Raw genomic sequence first — 12500 nt, 5'->3', positions numbered from 1 at the left:
AGGAGCACGGACCTGCTGGGAAGAAGGCAAGGAGACGATGCGCTAACGGTGGGACAGCGATTGAGTTCCTGGAGGACACGACAACGTGTGTGTGGGGGCGTTCCCGACACGAGGACCAGGAGCTACAACTCAACTCTCATCGGAGGATAGGTGGAAGTAGGTGGTTCTAGTTTCCCTCCCCATTCCCCTTTAGTCAGCTATATTATTCGGCTATATTATCTAGCCTGAGGATTTTGTATGTCGTGAGCAAGGCTCACCTATGTCACAGTAAGGCACCAGTGTGCAGAATAGTACTATCAAGAGTACTCACGATACTTATATATATTATTATTGGTGTGTACAGGCACCCGGATTAAGTGATGAATTTACTGTGCCGAGAATGTCTTTCATGAGACTTTAATGTGAACATATAGTGAGAAATTATATATAATATTATGCCAGTATTTGGAAGTTAGGCTATGTGCCCAGTAACTATTTATTTACCATTTATTGATGTCTGATTTATCTATATTATATATGTCTATGTTCGTGCATTGAATAACCATTTGTGAGTGCAGTGATTTATTGTGTTATCGCCCACGAAAGGAAATACTAAGAACTCCAGTGTTAAACACTCCATAAGTTACCATTGAAGTGAAGGGCAGTGAGTAAAACTATTATAGTGAATTATTGTCGCATTTATTATAGAAACGATTGTTTGAGCCCGAGAACAGTGTAGCGAAGTAACATGTGCTATTGTTGCAAATATCGAGTGTGCGAACTTCTAGTGATCTTTGAGAACTTAAAGAAACAGCGCGCGTGATGCCAGGGAAACAAGCAAAAAACTTTCGCGCGGAAGGGGGCGCTCAGCTGATTGTGACATTGACGAGAGGGGGAGTGTTGCCACCGTAGTGAGTGCATAATATACATGGGAACGACCGACTCCCGCCTGGATCAGCTGATTTATTTATCGATATGACCTTGTGACATCTTTGAATGAATTTTAAGTAAAATACAAAATACTTTTGTGTTTATATCATCCCCTCCATTTATCTTGTGGCTATATTATACTGGAAAGCAAAGAGTGATAAAAGTAAGTACCTGCCTGAGATCCTGATCTATTGAGTGTGACCTTGCCAAGGATACCACAATTCAACCAGTCCACTGACGTGTTACTGGACACCGAAAACACCAGTTGGCGACCTTGTGGTTAATAGTAAAGCCCTATTGTTGGGGCGGGCACATAACAGTTAAGTGAACGAGTTGTGTTCCCACTCCTTCTCAATCAGAGGCCGGTTGGGATTGACTGGGATACTCTCCTGGCGTACAGTGGCCCCGAGAGGATTAGAGTGAAGACCCGCAGGGCTACGGTGAGTGACCTTGAGATAACTGTTGTTCACCACCCGAGAGTGGAACTATATACATATCCCCAACATTTGGCGACCTTGCCAGGATAAGTACTGATAACGGTTGCTCACCCAGAGTAAGAGTAAAAGAGTAAACCCCAACATTGGCGACCTCGCCAGGATAACGATCGGAATAAAGGTTGCAGTGGTGGTAGTTGGCAGTGGTATTAGAGATCAGGTACAGGTTATCACTCATAGCACAAGATGGAGGATGATAAAGTAACAAGGTTTATTGACACTAGAGATGAACAGGTGCTGGAGGAGTGCATCAAGGCACAGTTATAGGCAATAGCAGACCATTTTGGAATAAAGCTGAGATCTGCCAGAGTGGGAGAAAGAAGACTGGAGATAATGGCACAACTCAGGGCACGAGACGAAGCTTTAGGGGAGGAACGGCCACAAACACCTGCCAGTGTGGGAGAACACCTGAGCATTGGTGGAAGCAGCAGGGGATCCAGCGGCAGCAGGCACAGCGTGAAGCTGGAGATAATGAAGCTGCAGCTGGAAGCACAGCAGCGCAGAGAAGAGCGAGAAGCGCAGCTGAGGAGAGAAGAAGCACAGCAGCGCAAAGAAGAGCGAGAAGCAGAAGCACAGCTGAAGCGTGAAGAGCGAGAAGCACAGCTGAAGCGTGAAGAGCGAGAAGCACAGCTGAAGCGTGAAGAGCGAGAAGCACAGCTGAAGCGTGAGGAGCGAGAAGCACAGCTGAAGCGTGAGGAGCGAGAAGCACAGCTACGCTGGGAAGAACAAGAGCGAGAAGCACAGCTACGCAGGGAAGAACAAGAGCGAGAAGCACAGCTACGCAGGGAAGAACACGAGCGAGAAGCTAGAATGAGACAACAGGAAATAGAAGCCAACAAGGAGGTGGAGCTGAAGCGAGCTGAACTAGGACTAGGTGCACCTGCTCCGCCGCAACAGGAGACCGACGAGTGAGGGAACGAGATCTGCCGGTTTTGTGCCAAATGAAGCCGAAAGTTTCTTCGACCACTCGAAAGGGTTGCTGCTTTGAAGAGGTGGCCGAGGGCGAGTGGGCGGAGCTAGTTCAAGGGAGGCTCACAGGTGAAGCTCGTGAAGCCTACACTATGCTCGACTTCCAAGAATGCACCAACTACGATGCGGTAAAACGAGCTGTGCTCCATTCCTTCAAGCTCACGCCGGAATGTTACAGGAAGAGGTTCAGGGAATGTACCCGTTCACCAGGAAAGTCTTATGCGGAGACGGCGAGGGACATGGAGAGAAAGTTCCTTAAGTGGCTGGACTCTGAAGGAGCGAGGTCGGTTGAAGAGGTCAAGGAGTAATGGTCATGGAAAAGTTTATGTCCGTGCTCTCTCCTGAGATCAGGGTGAGAGTAAAGGAGGCGGACATAAAACTGAGGGCCGCAGCCGACAGAGCCGACATGCTAGAAGAAGCATTACGCCCACGCCGAGAGGGACAGCACCGACCACCCGTATACTCCGGAAGCAGTAGGAATTATAGGAGGACGGATAGATGGAGGACGGGAGCGAGTTCCCCAAGTCCCACCTCTCGAGTTGGGACAACCGAGGATCAAAAGGTGCTGCAGAGCCGATAAAGAAGAACCAAGCGGAGAGCTCAGGAGCTGTTGCTGCGACAAAGGAGTCGACAAGTGGTGCGAGAAAGACACAGGGAGCGACGGCCTCTGGAGGCAGTGCTAAGGCGAGCGGTGGCGGATGGTCTCCGACGAGGGTCCGCTGCTACAACTGCGGAATATCGGACACGTTGCGCGGGAATGCAGACGCCCTAAGCAGCGGGGGCACGTTGCTTTAGTGAGGTTCGAGGACCAGATGGCCGAGAGGGTGCGGGATGAACCCGTACTGAGTGGGGAGAAGAAAGTTCACCCATTCGTGTGTCAGGGAACCGTAAGGATGGGGGACGCAGACCCCATCCCAGTGAAATATTAAGAGACACTGGGGCCGATTTTACCCTGGTGAGTGAAACCCTGTTCCCCGAGGGTTACGAGAGTACCAGTGTGGGGGTGGCAAGTGTGACCACTGTGGGAGGCCCAGTGAGGATGCCCCTACACCAGGTAACTTTGAATTCTGATATGGCTGCCAGACCCTAGTGGTGGGGGTCTGTACATCAATGCCCAAGATGGAGGCACAGGTCATCTTGGGAAACGACGCATGTGGAGGATATGTCCTTCCGAATCTCGTGAAAGGCGAAGAGTGCCTAGAACAATACAAGGAGACGGGCGGAGAGTTAGACGCCTGTGGGGACGAGAAGGGAATCGCCCCGGTGGCGTTCCCAGTTTGTGCTGTGATGCCGAGACAGCGCGAAGAACAAGGAGGTTGTGGATCTGATGGGGCTGAGGAGACGTCCGACAGCCTGGGAATCGATCACCTCTTCATAGGACCCGGAGAACGAGCGGAGGGCGAAGACAGCCCAATGGTGAGTTGCAGGTGACCCTCACCAGTTCTCTAGGGGTAGACCGCACTCGTCTTGGAGAGTTGCAGCAGATGGAGTTCCCCGAATTGATTAGTGAGGCCAAAGGAGGACGTGTTGGTCCTGAGAAGGCTACCCATTTTTACATTCAAGACGGCATGCTGATGAGACAGTGGAGACCTGTGAGGATGGAGGCCGGAGAAGAGTCTCTAAGTACGAGGCACCAGGTAGTGTTGCCGGCCCAGTGCAGAGCGGCCGTGTTGGACCTATCGCACTCCGTGGACTCTGCAGGTCACCTGGGGGTGACCAAGACGCTGCGAAGGATCAGGGATTATTTCTACTGGCCAGGTATGGACGCCGAGGTGAGGCGCTATTGCAAGACGTGCTTACCGTGCCAGAGGGCAGGGAAGAGCCAATCCGCGATACCGAAGGCCCCATTGATCCCTGTTCCGCGTTTGGGCCTGCATTCGAGCGTCTGTTAGTTGACGGGGTGGGTCCGTTGCCAAGACGAAGAGAGGGAATACCTACCTGATGACGATAATGTGTGCGTCCACCAGATTTCCAGAAGCCGTCCCGATGCGACGTTTGACGTCGAAAGGAGTAGCCGGCCAACTACAACGATTTTTCTCTTGGGTGGGGATGCCCAGAGAGATTCAGACAGACTGCGGAAGTATATTTCAGTCTAAATGGTTCCGACAGACGGTGACAGGATGGGGAGTGACTCAGATTCGGTCGTCGCCCTACCGACCGCAGTCGCAGGGGCGATCGAAAGATTTCATTCCACCTTGAAGACCGTTCTGAGAGTATTCTGCGCAGAACAGGGGGCTGAGTGGGATGAGGCTGTATACCCCGCGTTATTTGCCATACGTAACGCGGTGGTAGAATCATTAGGATTCTCACCTTTCCAGCTAGTGTATGGACACGAGGTGCGAAGTCCTCTGTCCATGCTGAGGGAACAATGGACACCGGAGCGACCGTGGGAACGGTGAATGAATATGTCCAGAAGTTCAAAGAACGTCTCACTCTAGCGAAGGAACTAGCTGGGAAACACCTGAAGGAGGCGCAGCGTAAGATGTCGGAGTGGTACGACAAGAGAGCTACGCAGAGGGATTTCCAGGTCGGGTCCCAAGTGATGGTTTTGCTGCCAGGTAAAGGTAGGGTGACCGAGTCGCGGTTCGAGGGACCATACCAGGTGCTGCGGCGGTTGGGTCCTGTGTCGTACGAAATTGGGAAGCCGGATAGACCCCGCAAGAAGCAGGTGTGTCACGTAGACCGCCTGAAACCTTTCTTCACTGTGGAAGGAGGAGCCGCCAGGCAGGACGGAACGGTGACCCGAGAACCCCAGCAGAAGACAGTTCTGTGCGTGCAGGTGGACCAAGAACTCCGGAGGAGGAAGGAAAGTGGTCCAGGGCGGATGGCACCCGTCTCACCAACACTGAGAGTCTGGCGAAGATCAAGGACAAGCTACTACATCTGGAAGGGCAACAGAGCGCGGACCTGACGAACCTACTGAGGGAGAATGCCTCCCTCTTTACCGACGTGCCCCGACGACACAGGAGTGTAACGCACGAGGTAGAGGTGAGGGACGCCAGGCCCGTCAAGCAGAGCGCATATAGGGTGAGCCCGGAGAAGCGAGAGCTGATGAGAAAGGAGGTGGAGTATCTCCTTGAGAACGACCTTGCGGAGCCCAGTAAAAGTGAGTGGAGTTCCCCATGCTTGTTGGTGAGGAAAAGCGACGGAACCTACCGCTTTTGTACAGATTACAGGAGGGTGAACTCCATCACAGTGGCAGATTCTCACCCCATGCCAAGAGTGAGCGATTGCATTGACCAGGTGGGCAGTGCACGGTACGTATCCAAGGTCGATCTGCTCAAGGGGTACTACCAGATCTCTTTGACTCCTGAGGCCAGGAAGATATCAGCTTTCGCAACTCCTGACGGGCTGTACCAGTACAAGGTGTTGCCCTTTGGAATGAAAAACAGCGGCAGCTGCTTCCAGCGTATGATGAATGAATTGTTAAGGGGTGCAGGCTGGCATGCACAGTTTACATCGATGACATCGTCGTGTACGCCGACGATTGGAAGACGCATCTGGAGAGACTCAGGGAATTGTTCAGAAGGCTAGAGGAGGCTAACTTGACTGTAAATTTGGCCAAGAGCGAGTTTGGGAAAGCTCACTTAGAGTACCTTGGTTTTGTCATCGGCCAAGGTGAAGTCACCCCTGTTGATCACAAAGTATCAGCCATTAAGGAATACCCCGTGCCCAGAACGCGTAAGAGTTGCTAAGGTACCTCGGGATGATAGGGTACTATCGTGGGTTCTGCAGGAATTTCTCCACGGTAGCGCATCCCCTAACCGAGCTACTCTCCAAGAATGTACGATGGAGATGGGGAGAGGCCTGCCAAGAGTCTTTTGAAAAGACCAAGAAATTGTTGACGGAGGCCCCGGTATTAATATCCCAGATTTTCAGCCGGATTCATCCTGTACGTAGACGCCAGCGACGTTGGAATAGGGGCCATGTTGGCTCAAGAAAGGAGTGAAGTACATAGGCCAGTAGCGTTCTACTCGAAGAAGTTTGTAAAATACCAGCGGGCCTATAGCACCGTTGAGAAGGAGGATTGGCGCTAGTTATGGCCCTGAAGCACTTTGATGTGTACGTGGGAGGAGGGGCGAGACCTGTTCTGGTATTCACAGATCACAACCCTCTCACCTTTTTATACAAAATGAAGAACTCCAACCAACGTCTGACGAGGTGGGCGTTGTTACTGCAAGAGTACCGGCTGGAAATCAAGCACATCAAGGGGAAGGACAACGTAGTAGCGATGCCCTCCCGTATACACTAACCAGACATGACTCTTATTTTAAGGGGAGGGGTATGTGACGGTGTTCCCCCCCTTATATTTCTCCCACGCCTGCAGTAAGAGTCATGTCCACTTTACCCAAGCGTTCTCTACGTCGCAGGCATCAATTTGATATATGTGGGAGAGTGGAGTGTTCTCGGAGCCGAGAAATTTGTGAAACAATAATATTTTGGCCTGTGGTTTAGGCCCTTTAGGAAGCCAAGATGGCGCTGGCTCTCCTGTTTCCCCGCCAAAACTGTGTGACGTCAGTGACACCGGATTGGTCACCGACAGCAATGTGGCACAGGGAGCCAATGAAAACCTCCCGTGGCGAAAGTGACGTCACGAAGGAAGGGGGTCCGGGCAGCGCGCCGCGTTGGCGCCATCAGTCAGACACGACACGTCAAGGAGGTTGGACGTGCGAAGATTGGTCCTGTCAGTTTGACAGTTGTTTCCCGCTCCCGTGGATTTACGCGTCACCTGAAGTCTGCCAGTACTCTGTGAGGTCTTCCTTAGTTCATGTGTTGAACCAGAGAGGGAATCGACGGTTATTGAGCAACAAGTGCTCCAGGACAGGTACTGTGCAAGAAGAAGTGAAGTCTGTGCAGTGACGTAGGCGACGTCTGAGGCAGTTCACCCATTCGTGACGCGTAGTGGCTGACCAGAGCCACTGGGTAGCAGAGGAAGAAGAGGACTAGTTGGGAATCCGGACGACTGCAGCCGAGAAGTAGGCGGCAGCCGTAGCTGGGAGAAGTCGACGGCCAGGAGACCGACTCCAACCCTACAAGAAGTCGAGGAGGAGCACGGACCTGCTGGGAAGAAGGCACGGAGACGACGCGCTAACGGTGGGACAGCGATTGGGTTCCTGGAGGACACGACAACGTGTGTGTGGGGGCGTTCCCGACACGAGGACCAGGAGCTACAACTCAACTCTCATCGGAGGATAGGTGGAGTAGGTTTCTAGTTTCCCTCCCCATTCCCCTTTAGTCAGCTATATTATTCGGCTATATTATCTAGCCTGAGGATTTTGTATGTCGTGAGCAAGGCTCACCTATGTCACAGTAAGGCACCAGTGTGCAGAATAGTACTATCAAGAGTACTCACGATACTTATATATATTATTATTGGTGTGTACAGGCACCCGGATTAAGTGATGAATTTACTGCGTCAAGAATGTCTTTCATGAGACTTTAATGTGAACATATAGTGGAAAATTATATATAATATTATGCCAGTATTTGGAAGTTAGGCTATGTGCCCAGTAACTATTATTTACCATTTATTGATGTCTGATTTATCTATATTATATATGTCTATGTTCGTGCATTGAATAACCATTTGTGAGTGCAGTGATTTATTGTGTTATCGCCCACGAAAGGAAATACTAAGAACTCCAGTGTTAAACACTCCATAAGTTGCCATTGAAATGAAGGGCAGTGAGTAAAACCATTATAGTGAATTATTGTCGCATTATTATAGAAACGATTGTTTGAGCCCGAGAACAGTGTAGCGAAGTAACACGTGCTATTGTTGTAAATATCGAGTGTACGAACTTCTAGTGATCTTTGAGAACTTAAAGAAACAGCGCGCGTGACGCCAGGGAAACAAGCAATAAACTTTCGTGCGGAAGGGGGCGCTCAGCTGATTGTGACATTGACGAGAGGGGAGTGTTGCCACCGTAGTGAGTGCATAATATACGTGGGAACGACCGACTCCCGCCTGGATCAGCTGATTTATTTATCGATATGACCTTGTGACATCTTTGAATGAATTTTAAGTAAAATACAAAATACTTTTGTGTTTATATCATCCCCTCCATTTATCTTGTGGCTATATTATACTGGAAAGCAAAGAGTGATAAAAGTAAGTACCTGCCTGAGATCCTGATCTATTGAGTGTGACCTTGCCAAGGATACCACAATTCAACCAGTCCACTGACGTGTTACTGACACCGAAAACACCAGTTGGCGACCTTGTGGTTAATAGTAAAGCCCTATTGTTGGGGCGGGCACATAACAGTTAAGTGAACGAGTTGTGTTCCCACTCCTTCTCAATCAGAGGCCGGTTGGGATTGACTGGGATACTCTCCTGGCGTACAGTGGCGCCGAGAGGATTAGAGTGAAGACCCGCAGGGCTACGGTGAGTGACCTTGAGATAACTGTTGTTCACCACCCGAGAGTGGAACTATATACATATCCCCAACATTTGGCGACCTTGCCAGGATAAGTACTGAAAACGGTTGCTCACCCAGAGTAAGAGTAAAAGAGTAAACCCCAACAATATATATATATATGTATATATATATATATATATATATATATATATATATATATATATATATATATATATATATCTATATATATATATATATATATATATATATATATATATATATATATATCTATATATATATATATATATATATATATATATATATATATATATATATATATATATATATATATATATATATATATATACTGGAAATATATATATATATATATATATATATCATGAAAATAAACACGTGATTAAGAATGTGACAATGTCAGACCACGGAGGAAAATGAAACAGGAAATTTCCTTAAGTACTTTCGTATATTAAATACATTATATTGCAATACACAGTACATTACAATACACAGTATATTGACCTTCTGAAGATGTATTTAATATACGAAAGTACTTAAGGAAATTTCCTGTTTCATTTTTCCTCCGTGGTCTGACATTGTCATATATATATATATATATATATATATATATATATATATAACACCTAGAAGGGGTACCACCTCTGGTGCAAATGTAGGGACTTATAGCCTCGGAGAAGAAAATAAAGAGTACTCAGAGAAGACCTTGTGGATCCTCACTGAACACTTTGATATTTTCTTCTCCTACCACCCCTATTCTTTTGTTAAGTGTGTATATTTATCTAACTTTATTTGAAAATGTCATTACACAAAAAAAGTTACAATATTGATTACATACAGGGTACAAGGCTGCTTGTCACAAGTTGAATAGCTCCTCCAGCTCCTCAGATGGCGGGCAGGAACCATGGATGCAGTGAGCATTTCCTCTCTGGATTGCCACACTAAGGCGCTGAAAAAGAAAACTGGCAGCTCTGGGGTCTCTAGTTGTTTCGATTAGCTTAGACCCCAGCTCCTTTAAAAAGCTAGCAGCACTTTTACCCCAGGCACCAAGCGTCTCTGAGGCAATGGGGACAAAATTGTAGTGGTGCTCAAGGTCTCTGTATTTACGTGACTTGGCCGCTTCCCGGTGATTGGCAGCTCCTCCTGCTTGTGTAGCACTGAAGTCAACATCAGTGCTACACTGATGTAGTCAAGTCAACATAGGTATTGGCTAAAGTTGAAACGCAAGTGTAGTCCCACACCAACTGTCTACCATTCTTCCAGGGGTTCACTGTAATTCCGTCTGGGCGACTGACAGGCTCATCAGAGTTGCGGGACATTAGGTAACGGGGCTCTCTCTCTGCTGGACAACCGGCTGTGGTAAGGCTTCTCTTAATAATGTCATTAACCTCGCCGTGTCTTGCATGCCATCCTTCGGTCCTTTGGCAAAGAAGGCCATGCCGTCCATATCTGTCGGCCTCTGCCTCGCTGCAAATACACCTGTATTCGGTGTGGATTGGGACAGCTAGGCGGAGAGCCACGGCAATTCGGAGGGCCTGCGGTGTGAGACGGGTGCCGGTTGCTGACATTGGGGTTGCTAATAGGAAATCACCTGCATGGGGAGCTGCTACAGCTCTAAGTCGGGCAGTGTCATGTGGTGTCGTCGCAGCTTCTAGCAAAGTTGCAGCTTCTTGGTCGGCAATAGGGCGATCCCAGCTGGATTGCTTATGGGGTCCAGAAGGCGGTGGTTGGGGTGCTGGTCCTGCGAGAGAGACCCATTTGGTTGTGCAGTCTGTGAAGCTGGGATCATGCACCCCTGCCTGTTGAACTAGGTGCTCAGGTAGGATTTCCTTCACCAGGTTGTCAGACCCCACTGAAGAGGACAGGAATGCTGGTACAGCAATTTGTGTTGCTGTGCGCACGCCAAGGCCCCCGAGTCTGACAGGAAGGGAGGCCTGTTTCCACTGTGAGTCGCTGAGGGAAAGATTGAGGGCTTTTTCTAATGTTGATTTCAGCAAGCTGTCATACTCTTCTAATTTAATATTGTTGAAAGATGGCGAACATCTTAGAAAGTAGGTCAGCCTGGGAAGGGACAAGCATCTGGTGATGAGGTAAAGTGCATCATGAGCATCGATGTCTTCAATCCTCTCGTTCATCCTCTTCAGGTCAGTGATCTTCTTACCAAGGACCCCGTCGATGGCATTCCTTCCAAGAGGAGCACCTAGGAGTGTGCTGTCCTCAGGGTTGGTTGTATGAATGTCAGGCAAAACAACCTTTATTTGCTCTATTATGTGCTGGTTGGTGGAGGTTATTTCGCACTTGGAAGGGTTCAGGGTGAGGCCTAGGCTTGCTCCTTGTTCCTGGATTATTCTTATGTCGTCCAAGAGTGAGGCTGGGGAGCCGGCTAGAGTACCATCATCCAAAAACCAAATGTTGAGCTCACTGGACAGGTTATCGGTGACTTCCTTGATAACTAGGCAGAACAGAAAAGGAGCAAGGGGGTCACCTTGTTGGACACCTTCTTGTGATATTATTCGGCTATATTATCTAGCCTGAGGATTTTGTATGTCGTGAGCAAGGCTCACCTATGTCACAGTAAGGCACCAGTGTGCAGAATAGTACTATCAAGAGTACTCACGATACTTATATATATTATTATTGGTGTGTACAGGCACCCGGATTAAGTGATGAATTTACTGTGTCAAGAATGTCTTTCATGAGACTTTAATGTGAACATATAGTGGGAAATTATATATAATATTATGCCAGTATTTGGAAGTTAGGCTATGTGCCCAGTAACTATTTATTTACCATTTATTGATGTCTGATTTATCTATATTATATATGTCTATGTTCGTGCATTGAATAACCATTTGTGAGTGCAGTGATTTATTGTGTTATCGCCCACGAAAGGAAATACTAAGAACTCCAGTGTTAAACACTCCATAAGTTACCATTGAAATGAAGGGCAGTGAGTAAAACCATTATAGTGAATTATTGTCGCATTTATTATAGAAACGATTGTTTGAGCCCGAGAACAGTGTAGCGAAGTAACACGTGCTATTGTTGTAAATATCGAGTGTGCGAACTTCTAGTGATCTTTGAGAACTTAAAGAAACAGCGTGCGTGACGCCAGGGAAACAAGCAATAAACTTTCGTGCGGAAGGGGGCGCTCAGCTGATTGTGACATTGACGAGAGGGGGAGTGTTGCCACCGTAGTGAGTGCATAATATACGTGGGAACGACCGACTCCCGCCTGGATCAGCTGATTTATTTATCGATATGACCTTGTGACATCTTTGAATGAATTTTAAGTAAAATACAAAATACTTTTGTGTTTATATCATCCCCTCCATTTATCTTGTGGCTATATTATACTGGAAAGCAAAGAGTGATAAAAGTAAGTACCTGCCTGAGATCCTGATCTATTGAGTGTGACCTTGCCAAGGATACCACAATTCAACCAGTCCACTGACGTGTTACTGGACACCGAAAACACCAGTTGGCGACCTTGTGGTTAATAGTAAAGCCCTATTGTTGGGGCGGGCACATAACAGTTAAGTGAACGAGTTGTGTTCCCACTCCTTCTCAATCAGAGGCCGGTTGGGATTGACTGGGATACTCTCCTGGCGTACAGTGGCGCCGAGAGGATTAGAGTGAAGACCCGCAGGGCTACGGTGAGTGACCTTGAGATAACTGTTGTTCACCACCCGAGAGTGGAACTATATACATATCCCCAACATTTGGCGAC

The sequence above is a fragment of the Procambarus clarkii genome, chromosome 56 (genome assembly GCF_040958095.1).
Source record: "Procambarus clarkii isolate CNS0578487 chromosome 56, FALCON_Pclarkii_2.0, whole genome shotgun sequence".
Classification (NCBI taxonomy): domain Eukaryota; kingdom Metazoa; phylum Arthropoda; class Malacostraca; order Decapoda; family Cambaridae; genus Procambarus; species Procambarus clarkii.
Note: the sequence above shows the minus strand (reverse complement) of the source record.